The sequence below is a fragment of the Ictidomys tridecemlineatus genome, chromosome 1 (assembly GCF_052094955.1).
Source record: "Ictidomys tridecemlineatus isolate mIctTri1 chromosome 1, mIctTri1.hap1, whole genome shotgun sequence".
NCBI classification, from domain to species: domain Eukaryota; kingdom Metazoa; phylum Chordata; class Mammalia; order Rodentia; family Sciuridae; genus Ictidomys; species Ictidomys tridecemlineatus.
In genome coordinates, this window is record NC_135477.1 from 122,607,326 (window position 1) to 122,621,188 (window position 13,863).

Here is a 13,863-nt window from a genome sequence, read left to right on the forward strand (position 1 = left end):
CCTCATCCCACCCCACCCCCCACCCCCGTCGCTGGGATTACAGGTGTGCACCGCCACGCCCACCTTTTGTGGTGTGTGCATGCATGTACGTGCCTGTAGGTAAGGCCCAGGTCCTGGGAGACCTGGGAGGGAAGACCACCACTTTATCCTGAGGTTCACACCTTGAATTTCTCACTGGGTTTCAGCTCAGCTGTCACTTCCTCAGAGGGCCTCTGACTGACCACCACCTGCGTCATTACCTATCCTGTCACCTGATGTAATTTCTCTGTAGCCTTTTCACTCTCTAAAATTATCCTGAACATTTATTTCTCACACAGTTCTTTCTCAGCTGCTTCCTTCCCTGAGAACATGAGCCTGTCTGTGAGGGTCCTCTGGCTGCACTGTGCTTTTTGGGCCCTTGGTCAGTGTTATTGACTGGCCATTAGTAGCAGAGCCCGAGGAGGCCAGTCACCAGGCATGGCCTTTGCTCCTTGTTGGGATCTCTGCTTGCTGTAAAAGGTCATGACTTTTCATTTTGGGGGCTATGGAATCTCCATCACTCTTGATCAGCAGGCAGGACAGCTGCTCTGGGTAAAACATACAGCCTAACCCTCAGGACAAGATGCAGGTGGTGGAGCTTTGCCAACTCTGTGCCAGGAGAGGAAGCCATGCTGTCCCTCTGTTTCCCCTCGGGAGCTTCTCAAATCATCCCAGACAGTTCCTCCCTGTGTCTCTGTAGCTCTGAGATCTGCCTCTGCCCATTGCACTGGCCCCACATCGCTCTGTAGTTCTCTGTCCTATTTCTCTCCTTTTCCTTCTCTTTCTCTCCTGTTTTCCTTCACTGAGTTCTTACTTCATGATAACTGCTATGCACATAGACTCTTGCTGACTCCTAACAAGAGGTCATATGAGACAAGTCAACCTTATTGTTATTATACGGTACCAGGGATTGAACCCAGGGGCAATGAGCTATAACCCTAGTCCTTTTTATTTTATCTTTGGAGACAGGGTCTCACTAAATTGCAGAGATTTGCCTCAAACCTGGGGTCTTCCTGTCCCAGCCTCCCAAGCCACTGGGATTAGAGTTGTGGGTCTTGAGATAATCATTATTGTCATTATTTTTCAGATAGAGGCACAGAGGCTCTGGGAGACTTTCTGATGTGTGTTCACACAGAGCACGCAGCTCTGCAAGATCTGAACCCAGATCCTCTGATGTTTAAACTCTAGGCTGGGCCATGGTTCTCACATATATAAAGAGTATCTCATGAGGGTCTGAGGTTGTGACTCAGTGGTAGAGCGCTTGCCTAACATGAGTGAGGCCTTGGATTCGATTCTCAGTACTGCATATAACTTAATGAGTAAAATAAAGATCTATCAAAAACTAAAAAAAAAAGAAAGAAAGAGTATCTTATGAGCCAGACATAGAGGTGCACATTTGTCATTCCAGTGAGTTGGGATGCTAAGGCAGGAGGATTGCAAGTTTGAAATCAGCCTCAGTAACTTAACAAAGCCCTAAGCAACTTATGGAGACCCTGTTTCCAAACAAAAAATAAAAAGGGCTGGGGATGTAGCTCAAGTGGTAAAGTGCCCCTGGGCTCAATCCTCGTATAAACAAATCACAAAAGAGTCTCTCAGGAGGCCTTGATGATCTCAGGTCCACCACTCCAACAGACTTCTTACGACAAAGGAGGCGGAGCAAGGTGGAAATGAGCTTGGACAGGCCGAGAGCGTGTCCAGGCAGGTGAGTTTGTGAGATCACCCTATGAAGTCACCCTCCAGGAACATTCTGCCTCTCTGAGCCCTACCTGATGAAAAAAGTGGGGGATCACTTGATCTCAGTCCAGGCACCGCTCACAGGCCATCTGGTTTATTTGTAATCCCAATTGGCGAAGTCTGACCTAGAAGATCTTCTACGAACTATTTCTATCAGGTCACCAGTGACAGAGGCCAGCTCCAGGAGACCCTTCTGGTAGAAGAGGTGGGAAGGAGGACAGGAATCAAGTTCTCCTTATCCAACAACAACAGAAATACGAACTCATCGCGCTGTTAATATGGGGTGGAGGTATGGGAACCGGTCAGCCTGAACCACCATCTTCCAGACTGTCCTTTCAAGAGAAGTTTGGGGAGGCCTTGGAAGTAGCTGCTCCCCAGCTGGCCTGGCATGTAAGTTAGGGTTAAAGAGCGGGGAAACATGCTCCTAGGGTACGTCTCTACTGGCCTCGCCACTGAGTGGGCCGGTGACCATTATTTACCGGGCTGGCTTATTCATGGCCACTGGAGCTCGGAGAGGCAGGATGGAGACAGCATCGAACAAATGAGTTATTTATATCTACATCCCAGACCTCAGAAGGAAAATTCCCATACTTAGACATTCCTAGATGGCCTGCGACACAGGATATTTAAAGTAACAATGGGCCAAATTCTTGCTCACATTTTTGGCAGGGCTCCAGTCTGAAAGTCCACAAGAGAAAGACTTGGGCTGTGTAGCTTGGGGGGTGGGAGGGGCTGTTTCTAATTTGGGATCTATTTAAGATCTGACTTCCCCCCTCCTTCCTGGAATTACAAGGAAAATATGATTTTGATTTTAGAGGCAATATTCCATGTGATCTACTTGGGAAGATTTTAGGAGTTGTAGCTCTGTGCCCCGCCCCTCATCTTTCGGAAAGGGGTGGGTTGTTCGGTAAACAAATAGGACATACGTTGAAAAACCTGAAACTTTCTTCTACATTTCTTCTACCATTCATTCCTCTTCTACCTGAGGGTAGAAACAGCTGCTACCAATGGTCAGGCCAGTGAATCCGTAGATGATCACAGAGGAAGACATGGCTCTCTACAAAACAATCAATGACCCATTTAAGATGTGACTTTGAGACACCAGTTCCAAGGAAATCACAGAAAGGGTTTAAAATGTGACCTATTGTACTTACAGAGTTGAAATTATTGTCAAAGTGACTTTTTCCAATTAGTGTATTGAGGTCTGGTTGACATAAAAAGCTATGTGTATTCAATCTATACAAAGCCGATGAGGTGATAACGTCTTCAGGCCCTTCCCAACCTGATATTTCTTAACACTAGCCTCACGTAGAAGTAGAGAAGGTAGTAGCTATTTCAGTTAGGATGCCTTTGATTGCAAGTCACAAAACTTATCTGGCTCAAATTAGCTTAAGTTAGAGGAGCTGGGTGCTGTGGGGCATGCCTGTAATCCCAGTAGCTTGTGAGGCTGAGGTAGGAGGTTTGATTGCAAGTTTAAGGACAGCCTCAGCAACTTAGTAAGACTGTCTAAAAATAAAAAATAAAAAAGGCTAGAGATTTAGCTCAATAGTAAAGTGCCCCTGGGTTGGTTCAATCCCCAATACTAAAACATAAAAATAAAAAAATAAATATATGGAAGATTTATTCTCTCATATAACAAGAAGTCTCCTGGTATCACCTCAAGGTTGTCTAAGTAGGCCATTCAGTGGTGTCAAAAAGCACCCAGGAGCCAAACTGTGCTAGTAGAGGCCGTGTGGCATCTGATGCATTGCAGCCATGTCACACTGGTACTAGTATTGTGATCCCAAGTATTATGGTCTAGGGATGTACAATATGGAGAAAGCAGCTGAAGCAGAGCAAGGTGTACCAGCGGCAGCCACAGAAGAAGCAGCAGCAGCAGCTGCAAGCAGCCACTTTCATGAAGGAGTTGTAGGCCTCATGGAAGACGTGATTCAAGAGGGTTACCTCAGCCACGAGGGCACTGTGAACCAGGGAGGTGTCGTATATCGTGAGGCACAGCCCAGGCGGCCTGCGGTTCTGCAGCTCCGGCACAGCCATCCACCAATCCAATCCAAGTTCTCAAAGTGGCAGTTGCAGAACTGGAAAGTGTTTTCCAATTAACTCAGTACTCTAATGTGACCACCAGAAAGGGGCTTGCAAGATGCATCAATGTGACTGAAACCAGAGTGCAGGCTTAGCTTAACAAAAGGAGAGCTCAACATAGGAATCATCAGAGGAAGTTAATGCTTAGAGATGCACCATCTGGTTTGCAGGACCACATGTTCCTGGCAATCATGAACAAACCCTAGAATGCCATCCTTCAAGAGCCAGATGATACATGTTGCAACTGATACATGGGCCACTGCTCCTTCATGGTGCTGGGAAGGCTGCAATTCCAGTGTCATGAGAAGATGCTAAGTCATGTTCATTTTTCCTTTTGTTTCTCTTGCTTCTCTCTTGCTCTTTTTAATGCTGGAGATCTAACCTAGGGACTCAGTATGATAGGCAAGTGCTGCCACCGAGCTATACCTCCAGTCCTAGGTTCTCATTTGAAGGATGAAAAAACTTTTCTCACCAGGTTCCCAGCATATTTCCTTCAGGTCCCATTAGCCAGCACTGGATCACATGTCCACGCATGAGCCAATCACTAGCAAGGGTGATAAGGCCTAATCATTTGATGAGCAGCTTCCTGGTTTATCTCTAGAGGTGCCGAACAAAATTGTTCTTTCCTGAGTCACATAGCAAGGGGTGAACTCTGGAACACAAAGGGCAGCCAACAAAAACTGAGGACGAATATAGTCTAAATTGCTACTGTAGTTGTGAGAGCAAATATTTGGAGAGCATTAATATTCATCAATGGGGAATAGATTCATTCATTAAAAACAAAGAGAAAAGAGAAAACTATTGACAACCAATGTGCTAGGCAAAGTCTAGAATCTGCAGATTGAGCAGTGACTAAAACTGCTGCCCCATTAAAGAGGAAAGACAGTTAGTAAATGAATGCATGTGTACATAATTGCAAATTGAAATAAGTGTAGTGAAGGAAAAGATCAGAGCTAGGGTAGAGAATGTCAGGGCAGCCCAGAGAGGCCTCTCTGAGGGGGGTGACACTCCAGCTGGAAGGACAGAGCCATGCACAGGGACCAGAGCATGCCCTGGGAATCAAGGGCTGATCCCAGAGCTCATAAGCAGGCTGGGGCCTCTTAGCATGTTGAGAGCCAAGGAGGTGAAGGAGGGAGGACCAGGTGAGGGTGGGAGAGGCGAGTGGCCAAGATTAGGCAGGATCTTGTGGATTTGGGTAAGGAGCTTGAATTTGCCTTGAGATGAATGAGAAAAAGCCAAGTTCAAAGCAAACAAACAAAAATTTATTTTTAAAACTTTTTATTTTTAAATAATTTTAGGTTTACAGAAACATTGGAAAGATACTAGATAATTCCACTATATTCTTCAACCAGCTTCCCCTAATGTTAACATCTTTATAAACATGGTACATTGATCAAAACGAGCAATTAACACTGGCACAATACTACACAGACTTTATTCACATTTAACGAGTTTTTCCAACAATTGCCTTTCTCTGCTCTGTGATCCAGTCCAGGATACCGTGGAACATATAGTTCCGGTCTTTCATTGTTTTTCAGGACTGTGACACCCCACCCCGCCCTCAGGTGCTAGGGGTGTAACCCAGGGCCTCACACATGCTAGGCGAATGCTCTACCACTGAGCTACATCTCCAGCCCCTTTTATTTGGAGAAAGGGTCTCAAGAAGTTGCCCAGGTTTGTCTCAGACTCATGGGCTCCATCCATTCTCCTGCCTCAGCTCCTGAGTGGCTCGGTTTACAGGTGTCGTAGCACCATGGAAGCATGGACCTTGACAGGTTTTTGTTGTTTTGTGTGGTGTTTTTTTGTGGTGCTGGAGATCAAATTCAGGGCCTCACACATGCTAGGCAGGTGCTCTACCACTGAGATACACCCCCAACCCAAATTTGGATCTTGATGATTTTGAAGAGTATTAGACAGGTATTTTGTAGAACTGTCCTTTGATCTGGGTTCCTCTGCTATTCTCTTATTAGACTAAGGTTATGAACCTGGAGTAAGACTATCAGAGGGGAAGTGTCCTTTTTGCATGTGACTTAAGATCATATGACTTTTTTTTGGTGATGCTCAACCCCAATCACTTGGTCTGCCAGGCTCCTCCACGGTCAAGTGACTATTTTTCCCTTTCCATATTTTGTTCTTTAGAAGGAAGTCACTAAGTCCAGCCCACACTTAAGGTGGGGTGGGAGAAACTGTAGGGCTTTAAGAAGGGCAGGACAACAAAGGACTGGATGCCTAAACTACAGTCACTGTGGAATGCCCCAAGGTGTGCCCAACCACCTGTGCATTTGAAAACCAATAGCCTTTTCTGTTTCCTCCACTTGATTTTCTTTAAGGTGAATCCCATTCCATCTAGGATCTTGACCTAACTCGGATATACCACTGGCAGATCTTCCAGCGAAAAAGGAATTTCCTTCACCCCTAAGTGACAGCCTTCCCTGTGTGTCCCCCCCACACACCTCCCCACACACTCAGGGGCCCAGGAGGTCCTTCTTTTGACCAGTGGTCTCCTTGGGCAAGCAGAGGGCTGGCTAGTATGGTTCAGGTGAAGCTGTAGTAAGGGTAAGAGGAAAGAGCAGAGCACATCACAAGCCAAGTGGGAAGAAGAGGTGGCAAAGACACAATGCAATAAAATGCAATAGCAGTTAGAATGTCTGTTGGGCACACTGTGATCCCATGTATACATAGTTGTTGTTTCTTGGTAGTGGGGATTGAACCCAGGGGTGCTTTACTTTTGAGCTACATCCATAACTGGCCTTCTTTCCTTCCTTAATTGCTGAGGCTGGCCTTGAACTTGTGTTCCTTCTGCATTCAGCCTCCTGAGTTGCTGGGATTACAGGCATGTGTCACTTCACCCAACCCACATGTGGTTTGAAAGATGAAAGGATGATGCCTAGCATGTAATCAATATTATTTCTTAAAAGAATAAGTGGGAATATGATGGAGTTTTATTTTTCCCATTTTTTCTTTTACAATAGTTATTTTTTAAAAATATAATTTGATTTATAAAATAAAAAAAAAACCACCCACATACCACCTTGATTCTTTTTCTGCAAATTGATCAATAGTAATTCTTTTGTGTGTGTGTGTGTGTTGCCAGGGACTGAACCCAGGGCATGGAGGCCAGCACTATATCAACCGAGCTATATCCCTAGCCCCAATAATGATGCTTATACTGGTCTGGTGGAGGTGGTAAGTGTTCAGTACTGACCCTTAATAAATACTTGCGGCCGTACACATTCTAGAAGGGCCAGAAGAACCAAATAGCATAAATCCGTAAGGCCTTCTTTTTATCCTCCTTGAGAATATTCTGTCACAGGCAAGTAGAGGGATAGGAATTTGCCAGATTCAGTTTGCAAAATACAGCCCATGGGGAGTGATTCTAGAGAGAAGGTGGTCAGGACTTCCAGCCCCACCCTCTCCTCCCACACACCACCCACCCCCCACAGCTGGCCAGAAAACACCCTGCTAAAGCCTCTTCTGCTGGGCAGGGGAAATAATGGATTAAAAAAAAAAAACAACTTATTTGGGGGTCCTGGGGTTGTGACTCAGCAGAAAAGTACGTACTGGGCATGTGCGAAGCCCTGAGTTCAATTCCTAGTGTCCCTCCTCCCTCCAAAGGAAACTTTTAAAAATATTGTGCCCTAGCACATGGTAAGTACTCAAATGTCAGTCATCAGAGATGAGAGCTAGCACTACTCTTCACATCATTATGATTATGTAATGGAAAGGCTATATTACTTGGCTAGTTTCAGGACAGAAAAAGTCTAAGGCTATTTGACTCTCTCTGAATCTCTATCTTTACAAATTAATACATTTAGCAAATATTTCTTGAATGCCAGTCCTATGCCAGATGCTATTCTGGAAGCTTACCAACAGGTAAAAGGTAGGAGGTATATTGAAATACTGGTCCCTCAGATTTATCTCTTTTCTAAAGAAACAGGCAGTGGGTGACTTGGGGAGAGCGATCCCTGGACCTCAGTGGGTGGACAAGTCAAATATCATGTATATATGAAAGCCAGAAAGTGCTGCAGTCACGATCAAAGGGGCCAAGTTTCCAGCCCTGATGGAACCCAGCATGTAGAAACAGAAGGCTGTGAACAAGCCAACAAAGTATCAAACCACTGCATATGGTAGGAAAAGCAGGAAGGAACCAGAGGAAGAAGAAAGAGTGTGAGAGGGGGTGGCAGCGGGGGTGACAAGAGACACATCATTGCTCTAGTTCCACTTTGTTATTATAACAAAACACCTGTGAGCAGGTAAATCCAAAAGCATGAGTTCATTCAGCTCCCGTTTCTAGAGGCTATGCAGTCCAAGAGCAGACACTGGCCTTCTTGCTGCATCATAACATGGAGGAGGATGTCACGTGGTGAGACAGTAAGCAAGCCAGAGAGAGCTTGCTTCTGCAACAAAGCCACTTCTTAAGAGCCCATTAATCCATTATCTTTCTTTCTTTCTTTCTTTCTTTTTTTCAGTACTGAAGATCAGCCAGGCACGATAGCACATGCCTGTAATACTAGCGGCTCGGGAGGCTGAGACAAGGAGGATCACAAGTTTGAGGCTAGCCTCAGCAATTTAGCAAGGCCCTAAGCAACTTAGTGAGATCATGTCTCAAATGAAAAATTAAAAGATCTGGGGAGGTAGCTTAGTGGTAAAGTGCCTCTGGGTTAATCCCTAGTAACAAACAAACAAACAAACAGTACTGGGGATCAAGCCCAGGGTCTTGTGCATGCTAGGCAAGTGTTCTGTCACTGAACTCCATCCCTAACTATTTAAACAAAAATTTTTAAAAATTTTATAATAGGGCCTTGCTAAGTTATCCAGGCTGACCTCAAACTTGTGATCCTTCTACCTCAGTCTCCTGAGCTCTCAAGTATCTGGACCACAGGCTAATAGAACACCCAGTTCTAATCCATGAATGGGTTAATCCATTCTTGAGTGCAGAGCCCTCATGACCTAATCACCCAATCACTTCATGGATTGAACCCAGGGGCATTTAACTACTGAGCCACATCCCTAGCCTTTTCCATATCATATTTTGAACAGGGTTTCACTAAATTGCTAAGGGCCTCACTAAGTTGCTGAGGCTGGCTTTCAACTTGTGATCCTCCCGTCTCAGCCTCCCGGGGCACTGGACTAACAGGCACATACCACCACACTCAGCCCAGTCTCCTTTTAAAGATGACCTCCCAAGACCACCACAAGGGCAATCAAATTTCAATCTCAGTTTGAGGGAATAAACTATATACCAATCATAATAATCATTAAGGTTGATAAGTTTTGGATAATTTTTTTTTGTAGGAGACACTATAAATTGATTCATAAATGCCTGAAAACCAGTTTCCCAAAGGAAAAAAAAAATTGTCTCTTTTCTAAAGAACCAGAAAACATGGCTCTTATTCTTGGCTTTGCCACTAAGGCTCTCTGTATGTAACCATGGGGGGGTCACTTGTTTACTTTCAGGGTCCCCTATGCTCATCCAGGCGGTGGAGCTCATGGATTGGACCAGTAATGCTTAACATTTTGGAGAGGTCACATACTCTTCTGAGAATGCAGAAAACATATCTGGGCATGGGGTGCATGCCTGTAATCCCAGCGGCTCAGGAGGCTGAGGCAGGAAGATCACGAGTTCAAAGCCAGCCTCAGCAAAAGTGAGGCAACTCAGTGAGACCCTATCTCTAAATAAAATACAAAATAGGGCTGGAGATGTGTCTCAGTGGTCAAGTGCCCCTGGGTTCAATCCCTGGTACTCGCCCCTCCCCCAAAAAAAGGATGCAGAAAACATGCCTCCAACAGAAAGAAAAACACACCCCAAAATTTATCTTCCACCTCACAAATCCTAGACTGGTCTCTTAGATCTCGAGTCCTTTCTAGGACTGACTCTGGGATCTGCCATCTGAGTAACATGACACAGGTCTGGCATCCTTAGGAAGCCCCCAGTCAGGGGTTGAGACAACATGATGTCTTGAGTTGAGCTGTCCAGGGAGGCCCATCAGACTTGACATCAGCCAGCATCAAAAGCAGAGGGCCAGGCAGGCATAGAAGAGAAGCAGGTACAAGTGACATCAGGTGCAAATCCAATGATGGATGGTAACTGGCATTCAAGCCCAGGGGACTCAGGCAGTGAAAGGGGGCTGAGGAAAGGACAGGGTGATGCCTGGTTTGAGAAGGGCAGCTCCAACCCATCATGGCCATAAAGAATGGGGCTAGGAGTGCCAGTTCCCTTCCAAGAGAAGTTTTAGATCTGGGTAGGGAAACCTTAATTTGGGTGACAAGCCCAGTTTTTAAGAACACCGCAGGCCAACAGCGGGTGACTTTTTTGTGGTTGTTGAAATGTGGTCTCGACATGTTGCTCAGGTTGGCCTTGAACCCATGACCTTCCTTGCCTGAATGGCTGGGATCACAGGCTGGGATCCTCTGCTTGTGGCTTGTTGCTGACCTGGTGGTCCACACTGCCACGCTGAAGATGGAGAAACCAAGGCTAAGAGGAGAGCAGAGATGAGTTCTTCTGTTCTCTGCTCTCCCATCTTTAAGTTGGGCTGGATCTAACCTCCAATGGCACGGGGGGGGGGGGGAATGGGAGTGAGCTCAGTGGTAGAGTCCTCATGCCCGAAGCTCTGGGCCCCATTCCCAGTACTTCCCCCCAACACCACAGCTGGTGAAGGCCACAGGTGAGGGGGACCCACGCAGAGGACCATAAGGCTCTGTGTTCTTTACCCCATTTTCCTAAGAGTGGCCTTGTGGAAGTAGCTGTCTCTTCTTCAAGAGAGCCACAATGCCCCTGCTAGGCCCACTCTGGGAACTGACCTGCCTAGATGGACACAGTGCTTTAGTAACCCCGGGCTGGCTGGATCAGTGCCTGAGAAATGGTCAAGGGGCGCTTGGAGGGTTGAGTGGGGCACTGCTTTTAACTTGGGGAGTCCCCAACGCCTCCCTCACTGCCTTCCACTCCTCCCTGACACTTTGGCTTTCTGGTCCCTGTTCCAGCCGTCTACTCCAAAGCTGGCATGAAGAGGAAGACGTCTGTGTCCTGGAAGGGCGGCGTAGCCTATGCCCACTGTCCTGCGTACTCCTCACTTACCCATGAAGTCAACAGACTTTGACTTTTCAAATTATCTGAAGCCATCTACATTTCCTTCTCTCACCTTGAAGATTTTTGCTCTGTCCCCAGATACTGCCCCTAGCCATCTCAGCTCCAGTTATTTCTCTGTCGTAGAGGAAATCAGGAATGCTGTTCTGAGCAATGTCAGAAGGGATGGTAGCAATGTTGTATGGTCACAGAGGATCCTTCCCAAGCCGCTTGATGATGAGCCCTTAGGATTTTATATGGGGTGTTGATGGTTCACTGGTGAGATCTGGGTTCAAGTCCCATCTCAGTTACAGTGGAAATATTCTTGGTTTAAACAAACTACCTATTCTACTGACTTCCACAGAAGCCCCAGGGGAAGAAAGCCTCTTTCTGGGGATGCAGGAAGGCATCCCAGGGGAGGTGGTCCACAGTTTGGCCTAATATTTATAAAAGCTTCTTAGTGTTCCGCGTACTGACTTTGGAGGTGGATCCTCTAAGTTGGAATCCCAGATCTACCTCTTATCAACCGTGTAGTTCCTTGGGCAAGCAACTTAATCTCTAAGCCTTGATTTTCTCATCTGTAATGAGGCTGATTGTATCAACCTAGTTTAATTGTTTTCAGGATTGTAAACAAGAATCTGCATCTGTGCTCAGAAGTGATATCCTCTGTAATTATATCCTGAGGCCGCTTGGTCTGTTGCCCTGAGGCTTCACAGAGAGCCCTGTCTGCAGGTTTTCCAACTGCTGATTACAATCAGAACCTCACCCATCGCTCTGTGACCTCTCTCTGAGCTACTCCCTCCACTATGCCCAGTGGAGGGGAGGAAGCCAGTCAGGACATCACTGGATTCTCTTCAGATACAGTGAAGGGGCCCAAGGGAGAGGGTGGGAGAGGAAGGGAAAGGGATGAGGGATGGCTCCAAACTTTTGCAACAGTTAAATGTTAATATAGGTGTCGGCATAGGAAGTATCTTCTAATGACAGAAGGAACCCAGGGAGTTTTTCAATCATCTCCTGCTTAACACATACAGATGTATTCATAATCACCCCTTGCCTCGGGCCTCGAGGCCCAGGTGGGTTCCAGACGGCCTGAGCCGCTGCCAGACAAGAGTCCTTAAAGAGCATCATGTAGACAATTGGAATGCCATTTATCGTGCAAAACACAATAAAACCCTGAGCTCTCTTCCTGTCTCAGAGACCTATAAATTATGAAAATTATACCTGCCCCAGGCCATGGACATATTGTTTTATTAAAGTCCCGATGAATAAACTTAAGGCTCTTAAAAATGTCCTCTTGGCTTTTCCTCCGGCTCACACCTCCAGCATGGAGCCTGTTGCCTGGGTTTGTTGGATTCCTTCACAGTTCTTCCGAAAACTGAGCTCACTTGAGCTATGGAGAGAGTTGGGGCCTCTTGAACAGATGACCAGGCTAGGGGTGTGTGCGTGTATGTGTGTTTTAGTTGTTGCCAGAGTTACCCCCAAGACCATTTGTTCTGGTGTGATGTCCTCTTAGGGGATATATGGTCATGGACAAAGAGAGGGTTAAAATCTGCACCCCTCCCATGTTTTTTTTCTAATATTGGGGCCTGAACCTGGGGGCTCTTGCTTGCCAGGCAGGTGCTGTAACACTATGCTTCACCCCAAGCCCCTTCCTTCCTGTTTATTTTTACACTGGATCTCTGGGGAGCCTTCTATCTACTCCATCATGTTCTTTGTCCCCAAATTGAGTCACTAAATTGTCTTTACTCTCTACCTCTCATCACACAATAGGCGTGACTTCTTTGGACCGGTTTCTACATCTCTAAGGGAAATAACCATAATATCTGCCACACATATTCAGTGTAAAGCAAAAAAGAAAATTCCATGATTGTCACCCCAAAGCCATCTCTTAATTAGGAATCTAGAGGAATAGGACCAGATGGATAAAGATAAGAGAAGCCCATGGAACTTTTTCTATGGAAAAGTCCAGCTTCCATTTCCCCAAGAGCATTTGGGTGGGTGGGACTTTAAGCACTCAACACCTGGTACAAGTTTTTGTGGCTTTAATCCCCTACATTCTAGAAACAAAGTAGAAAAACCAGTGAGGGTGTGTGTGTGACTACCCTATGTCCCAGTAGAAAGAAACCCAAGACAGAGACAAAGTATGGTAGACGCCAATTAGGACTGAGCTGATTAAAAATAAATTATTCCCCAAGTGCCAGTTACTTACCTTGATGGGGAAGAAAGAATTGAGGCACTAATTAACCTTTGTCCATCCTGGAGAGGGGACAGGCCACATGGTCAGGCAATAGAGAGGGAGGCCAAGCCTACTTTTATTCCAAAGTTTTATTATAAACAAGAACACCCTGAAGAAACTTCGTGCCTTCTTGGGCAGTGACCAGGAGATCCTTGGCAGGCATTTGGATGTCTCCAAAGGAACAAGGCTTGTATTTCACAAAGGAGCCTGGGAGGCCATAACTGGTGATCTCTAGAAAAACCAAGAACTGAAATAGGGATCCTGATCTCTCCCTCCACCCACCCCTAACCATCATTGGTCATCTCTCCTGATTGGTAACAGGAATTATTATCCCCCCAGTTGTATAAACAGAGAAGTGGCTGGGTCTTACCAAGTTTGAGAGTAAGAGGGGATGGGGGACATGGAAATCAAATGGAAAGTATATGAGAAGGGCAAAGACAAGTACTTTAGTGGATGGAAGGCTTTAGTGATCAAAGGAACTGGCTTTGGACAATATCCATCAATCCACTGTAAACCAGGAAGTCACCAAGGGCTTTTCGGTTTGGCTTCCTGAAGCCTATAGATTTGGGAGAATCAAGGCCTAAATGAAGAGATGCAGAATTTTCACAAAACAGACAGATCAGATTACTCTTCCCCACCTTACCAAGATCCCCCGTGTAGGAGACCACCGGCCCAGGAAAGAGGATTTCACAGCATCTGGTGGTCATCAGTCTCCCAATAAAGTGAAGCT

General features: G+C 46.0%; 2 long non-coding RNA genes across 2 annotated transcripts in view; both read left to right on the forward strand.

Moving 5' to 3' along the window:
* Window positions 1-13,863, forward strand: part of LOC120885260 (uncharacterized) — a 253,374-nt gene that overhangs the window by 1,105 nt on the left and 238,406 nt on the right. The window lies entirely within an intron of this gene.
* LOC144377199 (uncharacterized) lies at window positions 24-12,184 on the forward strand. Its single transcript, XR_013437920.1, has 2 exons — window positions 24-7,020; window positions 10,816-12,184. It is a non-coding gene; the product is annotated as an uncharacterized LOC144377199 (long non-coding RNA).